This window comes from Hevea brasiliensis, chromosome 8 (assembly GCF_030052815.1).
Source record: "Hevea brasiliensis isolate MT/VB/25A 57/8 chromosome 8, ASM3005281v1, whole genome shotgun sequence".
In the NCBI taxonomy this organism is placed as follows: domain Eukaryota; kingdom Viridiplantae; phylum Streptophyta; class Magnoliopsida; order Malpighiales; family Euphorbiaceae; genus Hevea; species Hevea brasiliensis.
In genome coordinates this window covers 46,417,059-46,435,242 of record NC_079500.1, presented here as the reverse complement: position 1 = coordinate 46,435,242, position 18,184 = coordinate 46,417,059, and the positions used below count along the sequence as shown (strand labels likewise).

General features: G+C 34.0%; 1 non-coding gene across 1 annotated transcript; it reads right to left on the bottom strand.

The window, feature by feature from the left end:
- Positions 1–12,766: 12,766 nt before the first annotated feature.
- On the bottom strand, positions 12,767–12,873 carry LOC131182671 (small nucleolar RNA R71). The gene has a single exon (XR_009150933.1). It is a non-coding gene; the product is annotated as a small nucleolar RNA R71 (small nucleolar RNA).
- Positions 12,874–18,184: the final 5,311 nt, after the last annotated feature.

Genomic DNA, 18,184 nt, shown 5'->3' with positions numbered 1-18,184 from the left:
TTTTTTTCTACTAGTTCTTTAATTTAATTCTCAATTCTGAAATTTTCTTTTCTCCGTTTTTATTTGACAGTTAGGTCAGGAGTCAGCTCTCGGGGTCAATTGACCAAATTGCCCCTCGCCGGTTCATCCCGGTTTGCAAATAATTCTATATTTCTTCTGGCTCCTTGACCTAATTATTTGACTAGCTTAATAGTTCTTTTTCGTGATTTTCTCTTTTCCACTGTGTCCATAAGGGTCTTAAGAACCGCAGCGTCACTTTTTACGGTTCGAAATTTGAGTTTACAACTGCTTCGTAGTCGTTCCCGAGGAGGTCACTCATCGCTGTGACTCTCGGCTCGTTTAACTTCTTATGTTCTGTTTTTCTTATTTATAGTTAACTAATTAAACATTACTAATTATTTGTGTTTATGGCTTCTCAAGTTGTCTTAAGTGTGGTTCTAATCTCCTTAATTGTCCGGATCAATACCGATCACCGGAACAGTGAAATCTACTAGGTTATGCAAACGGGGGTGTTACACCAGGCCTAGTCAATGGTCCACGCCGTGACTTCCCAGTGTGGTCACCCATCGCTAGGGTTCTCGGCTCGTTTAACGTGGTTACATTTCTTTGCTATTATTTTTCCTTTGTTTTTCTTGTATTTTCTTTTCTTGTGTTTCATTATTTTATGTCTCCTCACTCATATCGAAGTGTAATTCTAGGCATCCTAGCTATCCGGACAACACTGGTCACAGGAACAGTAGAATGCACTACCGAACTTAGGGGTGTCACAGGTAAGGATCACTTTTAATGAAAGAAGTTGCAAGAAATATGGCACGAAATGGAGAAATGAAGCTTTGCATGGTGGTCGGCCATGGTGGATTTGGGGAGGATTTGAATTCGGCCAAGAGAGAATTATAAGGAAGAAGAAGATACTTAGTGGAGCATTTGTCTTATAATGGCCTTATATAGTCCCACTAAATGTAATTAATTAGTATAATAATCAAACTTTTAATTATCCCAAATTATACCCCTAATTTTTCCTTAATTGCATTTCCTATGTAATTTCATTTTTCATGTGATTTTCAAAATTTAATACCACTTATTTTTAATGGATATTTAGGTCAAAAGTCAACTCTAAGTATCAAATGACCAAAATGTCCCTCTTCGGGTTGTATTTCAACATTTTCGATAATATCGATTTAATCCCTAATTCATAGGTTCCTTTAATTTTCATTTTTATCTGTACCGATTCACTAAATTTTCTTTGACATTTCCAATGTCATTTGTACTTCAATAAACCTTTAATTCAGTCTCGAAAATTATTTCGTAGGGTTCCCTGTGGTCTTAGGGTCGGCAATTATTTTCACTGTAACTTCTCGGTGCGGTCACCCATCACTACGAATTTGGCTCATTTAACCTAGTTACATTTTCTTTCTTTTATTTTCTCTTAATTTTTCTTGTATTTTCTTATTATGTATTCCATCATTTTATGCCTCCTCACTATCATTTAAGTGTAGTTTCAGACGTCCTGATCGTCTAGACAGCCATTGGTCACCGGAACAGTAAAACGTATGGATTATCTACGATAAGTACATAAGTAAATGTTGTAAATCATTTTAAGATATGAAATTAAATTTTTGGATTATATATAATTTGTAAATTACTGTATGTAAATTTTATATGAATAAAATGAAGTATTTTATTTACTTGAAATGATTATGAACAATGACGTGATGAGAATTATGATGGCATGATGTGACTTATGGAAATGTGAAATGGATATGAGTTTTTAACAGGTAAATAAGGAAACCCGCCATGCACTAATAAAACAGAGGAGACTCTGTCTGGATCTCTATAAAAATGAAATGGGATAAAAAAAAATATATTCTACACGTAAGATAATACAATTAAATAGACATTAAGTTAATATTATACACGACAAGACATGATAGGGTGCTCCGGTACCAAATGTGTGACGTACCATGCTGGGTTACACTGTAGACGGGTGAGGGGTGTCACATTTATTGGTATCAGAGCAAAGGTTTAGGCATTTTTAGGCATAGGTACATAGAAAGATATAGTGTGCATAATATACATGAGCCTTTATATAGCAGTCGAGGTGACATTAATGCAGATCTGTTTTCTCTGGTTATTTTAGGTTAAGGTATAGATCTCGATCCATAGCAAGTCATAGATTCGAAAAGGATAAGTATAGAAAAAATCTGATCTATTGGGATATACCGTAGTAACTACGTAATATTCTCGATATTTGTGTTGTAAGCTGCAGATTATAATACCGACGTGGGACTATTATGTAGAGCTATGTATTTCCGATAGTACACCGAGATGAGGATATTTGCATATGGTCTTTGCTTTAGTATATTTATGCCAGAACAGAGCTCTATAACTAGAAATGAGTTTGAAAATACGATGGAAAATTCGTAGAACAGAGGGAGCAAAGGGAAAAGGTTGAAGATAAATATGTAGAGCCAGATTAAGTAAAATAGATTAAGGAGAAAGTGAGTATTATAACATGAAAACGTGGAGAAAAGAGGAAATAGAAGTTCTTCGACTATTTACACCAAGTAAATTTCAAGGATGAAATTTTTTATTAGAGGTGGAGAATTATAACGCCCTCACTTTAGGTAGTCTGTACATTCTACTGTTCCGACGACTAACGTCTGTTTGGACAGTCAGGATGTCTTGAACTACACTCAAACTAGAGTGAGGGAGCATAAATTAACTGAATAAAGACTAAGAAAAATTAAAAAAAAAAGTAAAAGAAGCGAAGTACAACTCGGTTAAACGAGCCGGGGTCACGGTGATGGGTGACCTAACGGGAAGTGACTGTAAAGGCAGTTAGCAACCCTATAACCGTGGGGAAACCCTGCGAAATAATTTTTGAGACTCTAGAGAAGAGTTATTAAGCTTTAGATGGTATTAGAATACCAAGAAAATGTTCAGAGAATTTTATAAATTGGTACAGACAATTTTAGCTCGTTAAGCTAAATTAAGGGCATTTTGGTCGTTTCACCTTCAGAGTTGATTTTTGACAAACTTGTCCATTCAAGTAAGTGAGATATATGACATAAAATGTAAATAAATAGTGATAAAAAAATTAATTAAAAAAATGAGTAAAAGAAAGAAGAAAGAAAGATAAACCGAAAACTCGGTAAGAGTAAAATTTGCTTAATAAAATTTGAGGGTTACACATTGACCAAAAATGGAATTTATTAAATTAATAAAGAAATACTAGTTTAATTAATTGAAATTATAAAAAAAATTAAATATAATTATATTAATAGTCAAACCAAATTAATTAGGAAATTCAAGGTAATTACAAAAATGTCATTTCTCTTTAATTACAAGTATGCCATTATGTTATTAAATATTATAAATATCATTTAAAAGGCTAAAAACAAATAAGAAATTTGGTCTTCTTAACCAGCAATCTGCCGTCCTCCCTCTCTCTCAATTCTCTCTCAAAATACTCCATTAAAGCACATACCAAAAGCTTGAAACTTAGGTCTTTCACCATGATTTCTTTGGGAAATCATTAGAAAACCCTAGATGGAAGCTTGAATTGCATGAAGGACTCAAGAAAACAAAAGAAATTGAAGGAAAAGTGAAGTTTAAAGCTTGGAAAAATTATACTCACAATGTTAGTGCACTAAATAAGTTCTTTTCCTTCTTTAATCTTTGTAAGCATGCTAAATCAAGTAGAAATTGCATGAAATCAAAAGAAAACCATAAATAAATAGAACCTTTAAATTTTGGCAGCCATGAGAAAGTTTGAGAATTGTTAGTTTTTGATGAAATTAAGTGGTTTAATTATGTTATTGATGAGTATAGATAATGGATAAAGTGATTAGTGTGAGTTTGGTATGTGTATGCCAAGAATTGGAAAATTGAAGTTAGGGTTTTGGTGAAAATTTGGGAATTTTGTGTATGGATTGAAATTGATGATGTTGAGATAGATTTTTGACTATTAGAAGTACTATGAATGTGAAATGAAGTTTGGGAGTTGGGAGGATTTGAAATTGGGAGTGCTAATTTTTCTATGCAGGAAATTGAACCTTAAGTTCAGTGTGGTTCTTAAGCCATAAGTTGAATTGTGTTGCTCTAATTAGTATGAGGCTAATTGGAGATGAAACCTAGGACAATTTTCCACATTTTTCATGAAGAAATCATGCCCAAAAACGGTCTCTAACCTGGCCTAAAATTGGCTTGAATCCAGGTAACCCTAATCTGGACCTGGAAAAATGACCAAATGAATAATAAATGTTCAAATGGCCATAAATCACACTAGGAAGGTTAGAATGACCTGATTCTTGAACCATTAGAAAGAGTAAACATAGGAGCACATTTTTCATGAAGAACATAGAACCCAGATCTGCTTCTAACCAAGTCAAATTGTTAGCATAAGTTAGATCAATAAAACTGTCCAGAACCAATCTGCCCAGAATTTGTTGGACATAGGTTTACCCGATCAGTTTTGGAAGGCCATAACTTGGTCTACAAAATTGCAAAAGCAATGAAACCGTGACAAAATTTTAATAAGACATAGATCTACAATATTGATGTTTTGACGAAAACCCAGAACCCAAGAGAACTAGGCCAAATTGCTAGAAAAATTCAACACATCAAAACCTGAAATTTGACTAAACCACCATTTGACCCCAGAATAATATTTATAGCATATCTCCCACTAGGAATTCCCAAATGGGATTATCCAAACTGTTATGGAAACCTAAGAGATAGGGCTTCAACTTTTATTTAGAAACTTTTCTCAAAATTTGGGTGTAAAAACCCTAAAATTGGAGTCAAAGCCACTGACCTGAACCTAGAATCCTGTAGACATAGGGTACCGAGTCTAGGCCAGTTAATTTGCTATAATTAATTACACAAGACCTAAAAAATTGTAATTCAAAGTTCTAAGTAATCATAAGACATAGACTAACAACTTCTATGAAGAACATTAGACTTAAAAGTGGCTGTAACATGTCTAATCAATTAGACAATGATGGACTCTAGAATCTTCCTGAATCTATACCTAGAAAGAGACCGGGAACCAGTTGTGGTTATTTGACCATAACTTGAGTTCTAAAACTTTAAATGACATGAATCAAAAAAGAAAAAAAAGACAAGACATAGAAGAACAACTTCCATGAAGAAAGTGTAGCCAAACAGTGGCCACATCTTGGCCAATTTGTTAGATAAAATTAAGGCACTAGTTCTGAACCTATCTTTCCATCATATATGAAATAACAATACTATAAATATGTATAGTACATGACATAAAATAATGAGAGTTATAAATACATAAGTTATATGAATATGTACTTGGAACCGATTTTCCCATTATAATGACATGAAAATGGTATAAAGCATAGATAGTGTATGAAATGAGATAATAAAATGATATGAACCCTTAATAGTACATAATATATAATAAAACGATAAATGCTTGATAATATTAATTTGCTCAAAGTATACGAAGACTTATGTATATAGCTTGGATTGATTGGTATACCAATTAGGGACTATAGATTGCAGTACTGCCCATAGGAATGATCATTGATAGATAATATATGTCTGATATGATTGTTCTACAGGTTTTATGCCTGTCTGTTGGCTATTATGCCTATTATGATTTCTAGCTTTATGCCTGCCCGCTAGCCTTGTGCCTTACATGACCATCGTATACTTGATAGACATATGGATGTCTAACTAGTATACTCCCATGTATATAGTCTGTCATAGGTTACTTGGGCACATATATGAGTAATAAACTTTAAATTTAAATAAGTATATGAAGAGATCACTATTTTGGATTTAATAAGACTGAATATGAAATATATGAATAAAAAGATAAGGATAAATTATTTGCTCCCAAAGTTTCGCAAATATGTAATTAATTAAAAAATTTAGGAAATTTTATATAGAATAATTATCTCAATTATTAGTTATTTTTATTTCAATTATTGCACCACTAAGCAGAAATGCTTAGCACAATGGATTATTTCCTCAGGTAGGTACAGGAAATCAGCAACAGCAGCAGCAGCAGTAGCAGTAGAGCCTAGACAGAATTTTGATAAGATATGTTACAGTGTAGGTTATCACCTCATCAGTTATTTTGGTAGGGCTCATGTATATATTAGATGTAGCATTTTGATAATTGTACATAAGTAAATGTTGTAAATCATTTTAAGATATGTAATTAAATTTTTGGATTGTATATAATTTGTACATTACTGTATGTAAATTTTATATGAATGAAATGAAGTATTTTATTTACTTGAAATGATTATGAACAATAACATGATGAGAATTATGTTGACACGATATGACATATGGAAATGTGAAATGGATATGGGTTTCTAACAGGTAAATAAGAAAATCCGCCATGCACTAATAAAACAGAGAAGACTCTGTTTGAGTCTCTATAAAAATGAAATGGGATAAAAAAAAATCTACACATAAGATAATATAATTAAATAAACATTAAGTTAACATTGTGCATGATAAGACAGGATAGGGTACTCTGACACCGAATGTAAGACGTACCTTGCTCGGCTACACTGTAGACGGGTGAAGGGTGTCACATATTGTATTTTAGAAGATGCCTTTCACTAACAGACTCTTCCAAAATTGATTCTAATCACACTTATTACCGTAGTTCTTATTCTAAAGGACTAGTATCCAATGCATCAAAATTCATTTCCATGTAAGGGAATAGCAGCAGAACACATAATTCTAGCACTAGTGTATAAATAAGTAGAGCCGAAATCAAACAACACATAAACATCTTATTCAAGGATTGAAAATGTACTAACAACTACATCTGAAGTCTCTACTTCTTCCCCTTGGCACATGGTGTACACCCTGACTGTGCACTACTCTGCTCAGGTTGATTCACTGTACCTTGGTTGCCAATAATACTACCTCTACTTCTGCCTCTGCCCCTATTGATTGTCTGTGAACCTTTGGGGGTAGAACCTTGATGGATCCTTAAGATGTGGTAGATGGCACAGATCTGCGGGTACTGGTGCAATCCCTGACGAAAGGTCCAATTATTGACCTTATAGCAGATACCCCTATGTAGTTTACCACATATCTTAAAAGTACGAGCTGATAATGTTCCTCTGGTCATTTGTTGATTAGTTTTGGGTGGCCTTTGTGGTGCTGGTCTGTCTCTACCATGTCTATGAGTACTGGGCCCCCCAAAGTCTTTTCTCTTTCCCAAGCTACTGCCTGAACTCTGGCCAGCAGACTTCACACCCTTCCCCTTTTCATGCTGCCTTTGTGGAGGTTAGGTTTGTACTTGGGCTTGGGCTAATATGTTGTCAGCCATTTGTTGAAAGAATGCTACGTTCTGTCGGGCTATTTGTATGGTAATTTGTATAGGTGGGACTGGTGCAATCGGGCCTCCAACACTCTGAGGAGCTGGGGCCTCTTCCTGCACATCAGTCACAAACAGACTGCTCTACCATTTTATCCCCCTCTTTCATATCTATTCATAGAATTTTCCACTTTTTGAACAACTAATACAAGGAGATTTCTCCCCGTTACTTCATATTCATGATGTAAATATACTATATGTATCAAACATTTGAGCAGTTGTACTTATTAAAAAATATTTAAAATTCATAATTCAAAACTTATATTAAAAACTTGCTCTGATACCACTAAAACATGTCACACCTTACCCCTCTGTAAGATATAAAATAATCCTATAGTATACCTAATAAATTACCAAACTTCGCCTACCGATAATCTATTAAATATACTATAAGGGATTTTGGCAAAACCAATTTATTTTTAAGTTAAATTATTGCAAAAAGGTGAAGACATTAGTTAAGAAATTAATTAGATTATTGCAAAAAGGTGAAGACATTAGTTAAGAAATTAATTAGACATTCTATAATTCAAAGAAATTATTTTATGCTATTTTACGAAAAATTCACGTGATTACAACTGAAATTTTGCTAAATCAAAATTTTAGAACCTGTTAAATTCACTTGTGGCAATTATACAACATAATTAAATAAATCATCATTCAAAAATTTTCTTTCTTTCATTCACAACGAAAAAGGATAGAGCTTTTACATTTACAATACAAAAAAACATTTTATTACAAATTTACATCCATTGAAATTAAGGAAATTAATATTACAAAATTTACAAATGTTCAAACTCACTAGAAATAATATTACAACAATTTACATTTGATTAAAGTCCCAAAAATAATATTACAAAGTTTTTGTATAATTGCTCGAATGTAATTACATACATATAGCTACTTGTCACACTTTACTCCTCTGTAAGGAATAACATGATCCCGTAGCATATCTAATGAATTACCAAACTTTGCCTACCGATAACTCATTAAATATACTACAAGGGATTTTAAAATAATTCAAATTCAGTTGGGAGTTTTAAGTGACCATTAAATAATGGTTAAAGTGTCCTTTTTAAAATTTGGTTAGATGTCATATATATATATATATTATGCATTTTAAAAATTTTACAAAAATTTTGGCAGAATAACGACTATAAATATAAGAAAACTGTTCTTCAATTCACCTGAAAAAGCAATTTACAATAATATCCTAGTCCAATCTCAATATTTCACAAATCATTTATCATTTCATTTCAAGCAATCAACACATATATACAAAAGTAAGATTTCAATATTTGCAAACTCAAATATTATACAAGATTTTTTGTACAACTACTCAATATTCATGATCATAAACATATGTGTACTATAATACATCAAAAAGGATAATACAATGGGTATTTCTAACATACCCAAAAATGAGATTACAAAAAGCTCCAGTCTACAGCTCACTCAACCATCTAAGTAGACTTCTCCTTACTTCTACCTGTGACAGCATAATAAGCTATCGCTGGGTATTATACTCAGTGGTGCACAATCATAATTTAATACTTTAAGTATACACAATTTATCAAAAATATAAATAAGAGTTTTTAACATTCACCTAACATTCATATTTTCAAAAATATTATAACAAATAATTTCAAACATTGGTCTTGCCACAATTCACATCACTTAGGTCACGAAATAAAATTTTCAATCGATGTCGTGTTATACACCACGACAAAGTAATCTACAACCTCACTAATCGAAATTAATGAGGGAGGTGGCTAGCTAGCTATATGAGTATTCATTCGAACTCAACCTTAGACTGGCAAGCCAGAGAGAGAGGAAACATAATCAAACTCAACTCCATAAATGGAGGAGAAACACAATAGAAATTGTCATGCTAAGTGTGGTTTCAAAAACAATTCAAACTATTTCATTCAAATAATTTCATTGCAAATCACTAGTCATATGTCATTTAAATTTTTCATTTATAGAGTCGGCAACACACTATTTCTTAAATAAATTTCTCAAAGCCATTACAATAAAAAATCATTCACACACACTTATACAAATAAATTTCCAAGTAGAAAACAAAGAAATAAAATTTGTTGTGCACAGACCTTCTTTATTTGTCTTGACTTAATCCAATTTTTCTCCTTTATTGGAAGGCTCCTTTCTAACTGAAACATATAATTAAAGTGTTTTAATACTCATTCAAAATGTTTCCAATAACTAATCCCACAATTGAATTATGCATACTTAAGTTACTTATGAAGTTTCATAAGATTTGAGTTTTGGACAGTTTTATCGCTCGAACTTTGTACTCAATTTCGACCTAGTTTTAATCATAACCTACCGAGGTGTTCTCAATAAAATTTGTCCCTCTATGTCTTAGTTTCATTTTCCAATTTGAATCACTCTATTTGGAGTTCTAGTTTTAAAGTTATGGTTAAATTATCATGTGTTGGTCCAATGATCCTCTATAGTTCTAGAACCAGACAGATTCTAGAACCTCACTTTGCCCAGCCAATTAAACTAGCCACAATCTTATTTTCGCCTAATGTTTTTCATATGAGTTGTTCCCTTATGTGTTTGGCTACATAGGTTTAAAATCATAATTTTTAAAGTTATGTATGGTGAGTTATGGCAATGTAGCTGACATGGACTCATAAACCCTGTGCATCAGGATTTCAGGTTCAAGTCAGTGTTTTACATCTCACATTTGAGATCTTTATCCTCAAACTTTGGGTAAGGTTTCTAAATCAAAGTTGTAGCCCTGTTTCTTAGGTTTCCAAAACAAATTAGCTTATCTTAATTGGAGTTTCCTAGTAGTAGATATGATATGATTACTGTTCTGGGGTCAACTGACTATTTATTTAAATTTTAGAATTTGTATTGCTGATTATCCTAGCAAATTGTCCAAGTTCTATTAGGTTCTGGATTTTGGTCAAAACATCAAAATTGTAATTCTAGGTCTTATAAAAATTTTGGCTTTAGTTTTACTACATTTTCAATTTTGTGAACCAAGTTATGGCATTTTTGCCAAAACTAGTCGAATGGCCATTATCCAATTTTTCTAGGTCAAGTTTGGTTCTGGTCAGATTTGTTGACCTAAACTTTTATACCAAATTGGTTGGCTTACAATCAGTGATACACTTGTATTATATAAATGTTTTTAAGCACATTTGTATAATATTTCATGGCATTTAGAATAGCAATCTCATGCATAGTTATTAATTTCATTAACTTTTGTAAATTCCAGTGCTAGGCTCTAAATTCCATGTCTCTGCAATATTTCAGGTGTTTTGGTGAAGTTTTAGAGCATAAGAGTGCGAAGGGAACCTTGGAGAGGTCAAAAGACTGAGAATTGCTGCTGATACAAAGTACACGGGCCGTGTATTAACAGCCATGGACCTATGTAAGATTCTGCCAGAAGAAATTCAGAAGAGCTGAGGAAGAAGCAAAGTACACGGGTCATATACCTAGACCCGTGTAATATCACCGAACCCATGTAAGTCTCTATTGAGCCAGGCTTGAAGAACTTCCAGAAGAGCAAAAGTACACAGGCCATGTAGCCAACGCATACCCGTGTAAATCTCTATGCCAATGCAAGACTCCACCATTCCGCTCCAGTAAGTTACATGACCCGGGGCCGTGTAGTGACACACGGGCCATGTATCATACGGCAGCTAGTTTCCTAACCTAATTTCCGCTCTTGTTTCACATTTAAAATAGACTCCTAAGGCTTTTTGGACTCAAAATGACCTAACCCTAGAATAGCTATTATAAATAGAAGCAAAAAATATCAAGAAAGGGGGATCAATATTTTTACAGAGCATTTTAGGAGTTTCAGAAGAGTACTTGCTTCTACATTCTCTTCAGCCGTCTTGAGGAGAAGAATATCAGTATCAAGGAGGAGTTTTTCAGTCGAAGTTTCACAAAATCAAAGCTACAAACCCTCTTCGGTTCTTTCATTCCATTTCCTTAAACAGATTTTTATTGTTCTTCATTTTTATTATGTTTGCTGAACTCACCATGAGTGAGTAACTTTCATATTCTGGAATTGGGAGAGTAATACTTGTAATCATTATTATGGATAAACATTAAGTTTTATTTATTGGATTTAAGATTTGTTCTTTGATTTAATTTCTTGTGATCTTAATGCATGCTATGTGTTAGTGCCTACTTAGTATTGATTATAGATATTAATTTAAAGATTGAAAGGTGAGGGTTAATATTAGAAAATTAAGATTTTAAACCTAGAAAATCTGACCTAGAGATAGGTTGATAACCTTTGTGGAGTTTCAAAATTAATCAAAGATCTTAAGGGATTTTAATTAATTTAATCACCATGAAAGTAGGGTTTAGGTTGATTCAAACACACCTTGGGTGCCTTGAGAGAGGACCTAAGATATCTTAGGAATAATTTCCATCAAGGCAACTGATTCTCAATCCAATGAATAAATGAAGTCACATCTATAGTGAGATTCAAGTGTGAAATTTTAATTCCAGAATCATTTCAAAATAGATTATCCAATTTAGACTTATTATCCTTTTTATCCTAGCTTTCAAAAGAGATAAATTTCACTTCCCCATTATATTCGACTACCTAGACAGCAAAAATTACTGTGTAGATTAGTACTTACTAATCACATTCCTCGTGGGATGATACTCTACTCACTACTTTATTACTTGTTAGCGATTCATGCACTTGCGGGGTTGTAAAACCAGCGAAATAAGTTTTTTGTGCCATTTCCAAGGAATTTGGCTTTAGTAATATCAAGCGACAGGCAATTTAGCTGATTTAGGCAATTATATTTATTATCTAATTTTATTTGATTTGTTTTATTTCTTTTCTTTTCTCTCAGGTGCTTGACCTGGTAAATGACAAGAATAAGGCCAGAAGAAGAAATCTTGGACTGTGATCCCGAAATATATAGAACTCTGAGAGCCATCAAGAGGGAAAGGAAACATCAAGAGCACGATCAAGAAAATCCCAAAATTCTAACCATGGCGGATAATAATGACAGGCCAAGACTCTTGAGAGATTACAGAGCTCCATCTGTCTAAGGATTTCAGCCTAGTGTCACAAGAGCCACAGTAGAAGCCAACAACTTTGAGTTAAAACTAGCATAGCTTCAAATGATTCAACAAACCCAGTTTGGAGGTTTACCAATAGAAGATCCACATTATCACCTCCAATGCTTTCTTGCCCTATGTGACATGGTTAAAATGAATGGAGTGTCTGATCAAGCTATAAGACTCAAAGCATTCCCATTATCCCTTCGAGACAGAGCAAGGAAGTGGTTACTTTCTCAACCAGCTGGAACATTCACCACTTGAGAAAACCTCTCACAAGCTTTTCTAGCAAGGTATTTCCCACTTGCAAAGACTACAAGACTGAGGCTTGAGCTCAACACCTTCAGACAAAAGGAAGGTGAATCACTCTATGATGCATGGGAAAGATATAAGGACCTACAGAGGGAATGTCCACACGATGGCATAGAGGATTGGCTACTAGTGCAAAATTTCTATAATGGGTTACTACCCTCTACAAGGAGCACAGTAGATTCAATTGTAGAAGGTGACCTAATGGAGAAAATAGTGACATAAGCACTTGAACTTCTAGAGAGGGTTGCATATCATAATTATGAGTGGTAAAATGAAAGAGGAATCGCAAGGAGAATAGCAGGGGTCCTGGAAGTGGATGCCCTAAGCATGATAAATGCTCAATTTTATCAGCTCACAAAGAGACTCGACAGAATGCAAGCCAACTTAGTTGGAATAAGCAACCAGCATTGCGACGATTATGGAGGAGGATATACAACCTCAGAATTCAATAGCTTCAATGAACCCTCCATAGAACAAATGAACTATCTCAATAACGGGGGAAACTTCAACCAGAGGCAGCCCAACAATCCATATTCAAACACTTACAACACTGGATGGAGGAACCACCTAAATTTCTCATGGTCAAACCAATAGAATCAGCCAATAAACAAACAACAGGGGTACAAACCACCAGCACCCCCTGGATTTTAGAACAGGGGCTAAAATTTTGCACAGCTACCACCGCCTCCTCAACCTCAGCAACCTAAATCGAAGATGACTATGGAATTCATGATGGAAGGTTTCCTAGCAGCTCAGTAACAAGATAATGAGTTGATTAAATAGTTGACTTCCACAATGGACCAACTTGCTGCCCATAACAAGATACTAGAGAATCAAATTGCTCAACAAGCAAGTTCTTTAAGTAAGGCTACTGATAAACTACCTAGTTAACCAGAGATGAACCCAAGTGAGCATTGTAAGGTAGTTACATTAAGGAGTGGGAGAACTCTAGTACAACCAGAGGAAGAACTGACAGAGAGAACTTCAGAAAAATCTGAAAGCCAAGCAGAGAAAAAGGAGGAAGAAGCCAAGAAAGATCAGGAAGAGGAAGTAGGGAAGAAAAAGAAGTTACCAGAGCCATACCAGCCTCCCTTACCTTTTCCTCAGAGATTTCAGAAACTAAATTGGACAAGCAGTTTGGAAAGTTTTTAGAAGTTTTATAGAAACTTTATATCAACATTCCTTTCACTGAAGCACTCTCTCCGATGCCATCCTATGCCAAATTTCTTAAGGAAATTCTGTCAAAGAAAAGAAAATTGGAAAACTATGAGACAGTTGCTCTAACAGAGAAATGCAGTGTCATGCTGCAAAACAAACTGCCTCCAAAGTTGAAAGATCCAGGAAGCTTCTCCATACCCTACCTCATTGGCAACAAGAAAATAGACAAGGCCCTCTGCGATCTTGGGGCAAGTGTGAGTTTAATGCCTCTATTAATAAGCCAAAAACTGGAGATCGGAGAACTGAAGCCCATGATAATTTCTCTGTAATTGGCTGATCGATCTATTAAATATCCTGTGGGTATACTTGAGAACATCCCCATCAAAGTGGGCAAATTCTTCATTTCAGTAGACTTTATTATCCTTGAGATGGAAGAAGATGTTCAGATCCCTATCATATTGGGAAGACCATTCTTGGTAACCGTAGAGCAATCATAGATGTCAAAAATGGGCGACTAACCCTCAAGGTAGGAGAAGAAGAAGTGGAATTCAACTTGTTCGACACAACAAAACACAAATTTGAACCTGATAAATGCTTCAAGGTTGACATAATTGATAAACAAGTTGAAGAGGAATTTCATAAGATACATCCTAAAGATCCTCTTGGAGCATCTATCGTGCATAGCCTCACAACAGAGAAGGAGAACACAAAGATTGCAGCTTGTGTGTAATCCTTGACAGCTAGTCCATCCCCACTATTGGCTCAAGTTTTTGCTATAGAAGAGTTGAAGGAAGAACAGCCCAAGAGCAAGCTGCAGGAAAACACCAAATAGGTAAAACTAAAACCTCTTCCCTCTACCCTAAGGTATGCATTCGTAGACTCAAACTCTAAATATCCTGTTATAAACAATGCTAGCCTGTCTAAGATAAAAGAGGAAAAATTGCTAAGAGAAGTTAGGACCCATAACAAGGCCATAGGGTATAAAATAGAAGACTTGAAATGGATTAACCCCTCAATTTGCATGCATAGGATACCTATTGAAGAAAATAGTAAACCCACTATCGAGCACCAAAGAAGACTTAACCCAAATATGAAAGAAGCAGTCAAGAAAGAAATTTTGAAACTATTAGATGCAGATATCATATACCTAATTTCTGATAGTAAATGGGTTACTCCAGTACATGTAGTTCCTAAGAAGGGTGGGACAACTATTATCCAAAATGCAAACAATGAACTGATCCCTACTAAGGTAGTCACTGGTTGGCGAATGTGCATAGATTATAGGAAATTGAACAGTGCCACCAGAAAATACCATTTTCCTCTCCTTTTCATTGACCAAATGTTAGAGAGGTTAGTGAAACACTCTTATTTCTGTTATCTAGATGGGTACTCGGGATTCTTTCAAATTCCTATTCACCCAAAAGACAAAGAAAAGACTACATTCACTTACCCTTATGGAACCTTTGTATATAGGAGAATGCCTTTTGGTCTTTGCAATGGCCCTACTACCTTTCAAAGATGCATGTTGGCTATTTTTTCCAATTTTATTGAAAATATCATGAAAGCTTTTATGGATGATTTTTCTGTCTATGGAACTACTTTTGATGATTATTCAGCTAATATATCTAAAGTGTTGCAAAGAACTTTAAAAATTCAGATTTGAATCACATTCAAACAATTTTTAAAATTCAGATTTGAATCACATTCAAATAATTTTTAAAATTCTGATTTGAATCATAATTTAATTGTGTGATTAAAACAACTAATTAAACACTTTAATTAGTCAAAGAATAGGCCTTAGATCATACAACAATTGCAGAATTAAAAGCCAAACCTTGAACCACCCATGGAACCATTGTTGCCGCCACCAATGGTGGCTTCTCCATGTGTGACGCCACATCTCATGATCCAACCAGCAATGAATCTCTTGATCTCATGATCAAACACACAATTAAATTATATAATCAACAATCTAAATGGCAAATATAGTGGCTCTGATACCAATTGAAAGAACGGAAGCGTGAAAAACACAAGATTATACCATTGAATTCAAAAATTTTCACCTAGGGTCACATGCACCATGCAAGATTTATTTTTATCTATTTGATTTCAATGATAAACAACATATTAAAACTCTTTTAATATGTTTTTTGATCTGTATTTGCCATTTAAGATTTTAAAATTAATCAGATTAATTTTAGAACCCTAGATTAAATCAAGAACGATTACACTAACCTCTTGATGTGCTGCAGCGTGTCTGCGCCTTTGAGATTCGTCTTCAGGACACCAGATGTTGTCCAGCTTGTCCACACCAAGAACACCTATGGCAGCCCTTGAATAGCTTCGAAAGCCTTTTCTATTAATTAGAAATTCAAGTTCTGCCTTTTAAGAGATTAGAGATGCAAACAGGACACTAGAAACAATTTCTAGTGTTCTTAATTCAAGAGATTGATGGCTAATCTCTTTGAATTGATGAGAGATGAAGAAGAATGGCTGGAGAGGCTCAAAGTGGCGTGACATATGAGAGGAGAGGCTGCTGGTTGTGTTTTCTTTTCATAACCCCACTTAAATAGCTAGGTTAACACATTAAACCCTAGCCACATGTCACCTTTTGATTAGCTCTAGGTTTAAGTGACCCAATCACATTGTGCCAAGTGTCAAACCTATATTTAATCTTGATTTTAATCATCTTACATGATTAAAAATATTTGGCAAGCTTATGTGCTATGCCATGTGTCACCATCTCATGGTGCCACGTGTCACACTGCAAAATGACCAAAATGCCCCTGTGTCTTAATTTTGAGTTCTTAACCCAAAATAATTATTTTCTTCTTCTAATTAATTTATATCAAATATAAATTAATTAATTAATCTCTATTAATTAATTTCTCATCAATTAAATTCATATTTAAACACTTTAAATATAAATTTAATTTATACTACACATCCAATAATCTAGATTTGGTTTCAAGTCATGCTAGGGACTTTGCAATTTAATTGCAAACCAAACCTATTTAATTAATCAATTAAACTCTTTAATTAATTAATTAAATCATATTTAAATAGGTGATAACTTGTGTATGTGTGTGACTTACTAGGCTCATCACTAATTGGCAATGAGACATGATATCAACTCTTAATATCATCGAACTCTTTCTTACCATAAATGATTTCTCTAAATCATTTTATGAACCTCATAGACCATGGTTAACACCTAGCATAGCATGCCATGGCCACCCAATTAGTAATAAGATTTACCTTAAATGAACCTATAATCATATGTTACCATGCATTAGAATCTCTCTGTTACAAAATCCCAACTCAAGCTGGAGTCATGGTTTATGTCAAACTCCATTTGCTATGAATATTATGTTCTCTTTTAATTCCAGTTCTTGATTAAAAAGATTTTTCTCATCAGAAACTCTTTTCTGAATAAATCTATCTGTCCTGGCCAGGAACTTGAAACATCAAGAACAATTAAATGAACATAGGATTTTATCTCTATTTACTTAGAGGAACAGATTCCATCTTGATCAACACCTACCTCCATATATAACTAGCAGGAGCCAACACATGCCCATATACCCATACATAGTACAAGTATGAAAGCAGTATCAAACTCAAACTACCTATATACAAGATAACTGTGCTATCTCAGGTCTAAAGATTATATGCACTGATATGATTTATGACATAACATTGACAAGAGTAAACTCCATGTGCTTGTCATAAACACCACTGGTTCGGCCTACTTATCATTTATAAGTGCCTATCATGTTTGTTATATGGCATGAGACTCACCATTCCATCTTATTTATATCTCATATAAATAACTTGGGAACAAACATGAATACAATCTTTCTGTATAAGTCATGTCCTTATTATGAAGTATCCTCGATTGTGAACCTATTTATGATACTTTGTGCTAGAAATATTGTCACTCATATTCTTAACAACTTAAGAATAATATTTCTAACAAAATATCAATGGACCTTTTCTATTACACATAAATATATTATGTAAACGGAAAAGTGGAAATGCCTTTTATTATTAAAAATATGTACAAGATACATACTAAATGATATGCTCTAGGGCATACTACTAACAATCTCCCACTAGCACTAGAGCCATTCATTACAATATCTTAGACCTATCTTCTCAAGATGTCGATCTAACTGAGTCTGTGACATAGGCTTAGTGAATGGATCAGCTGGATTTTCAGCTGATGCTATTTTCTGCATGGCTACATCGCCTCGCCCAACTATT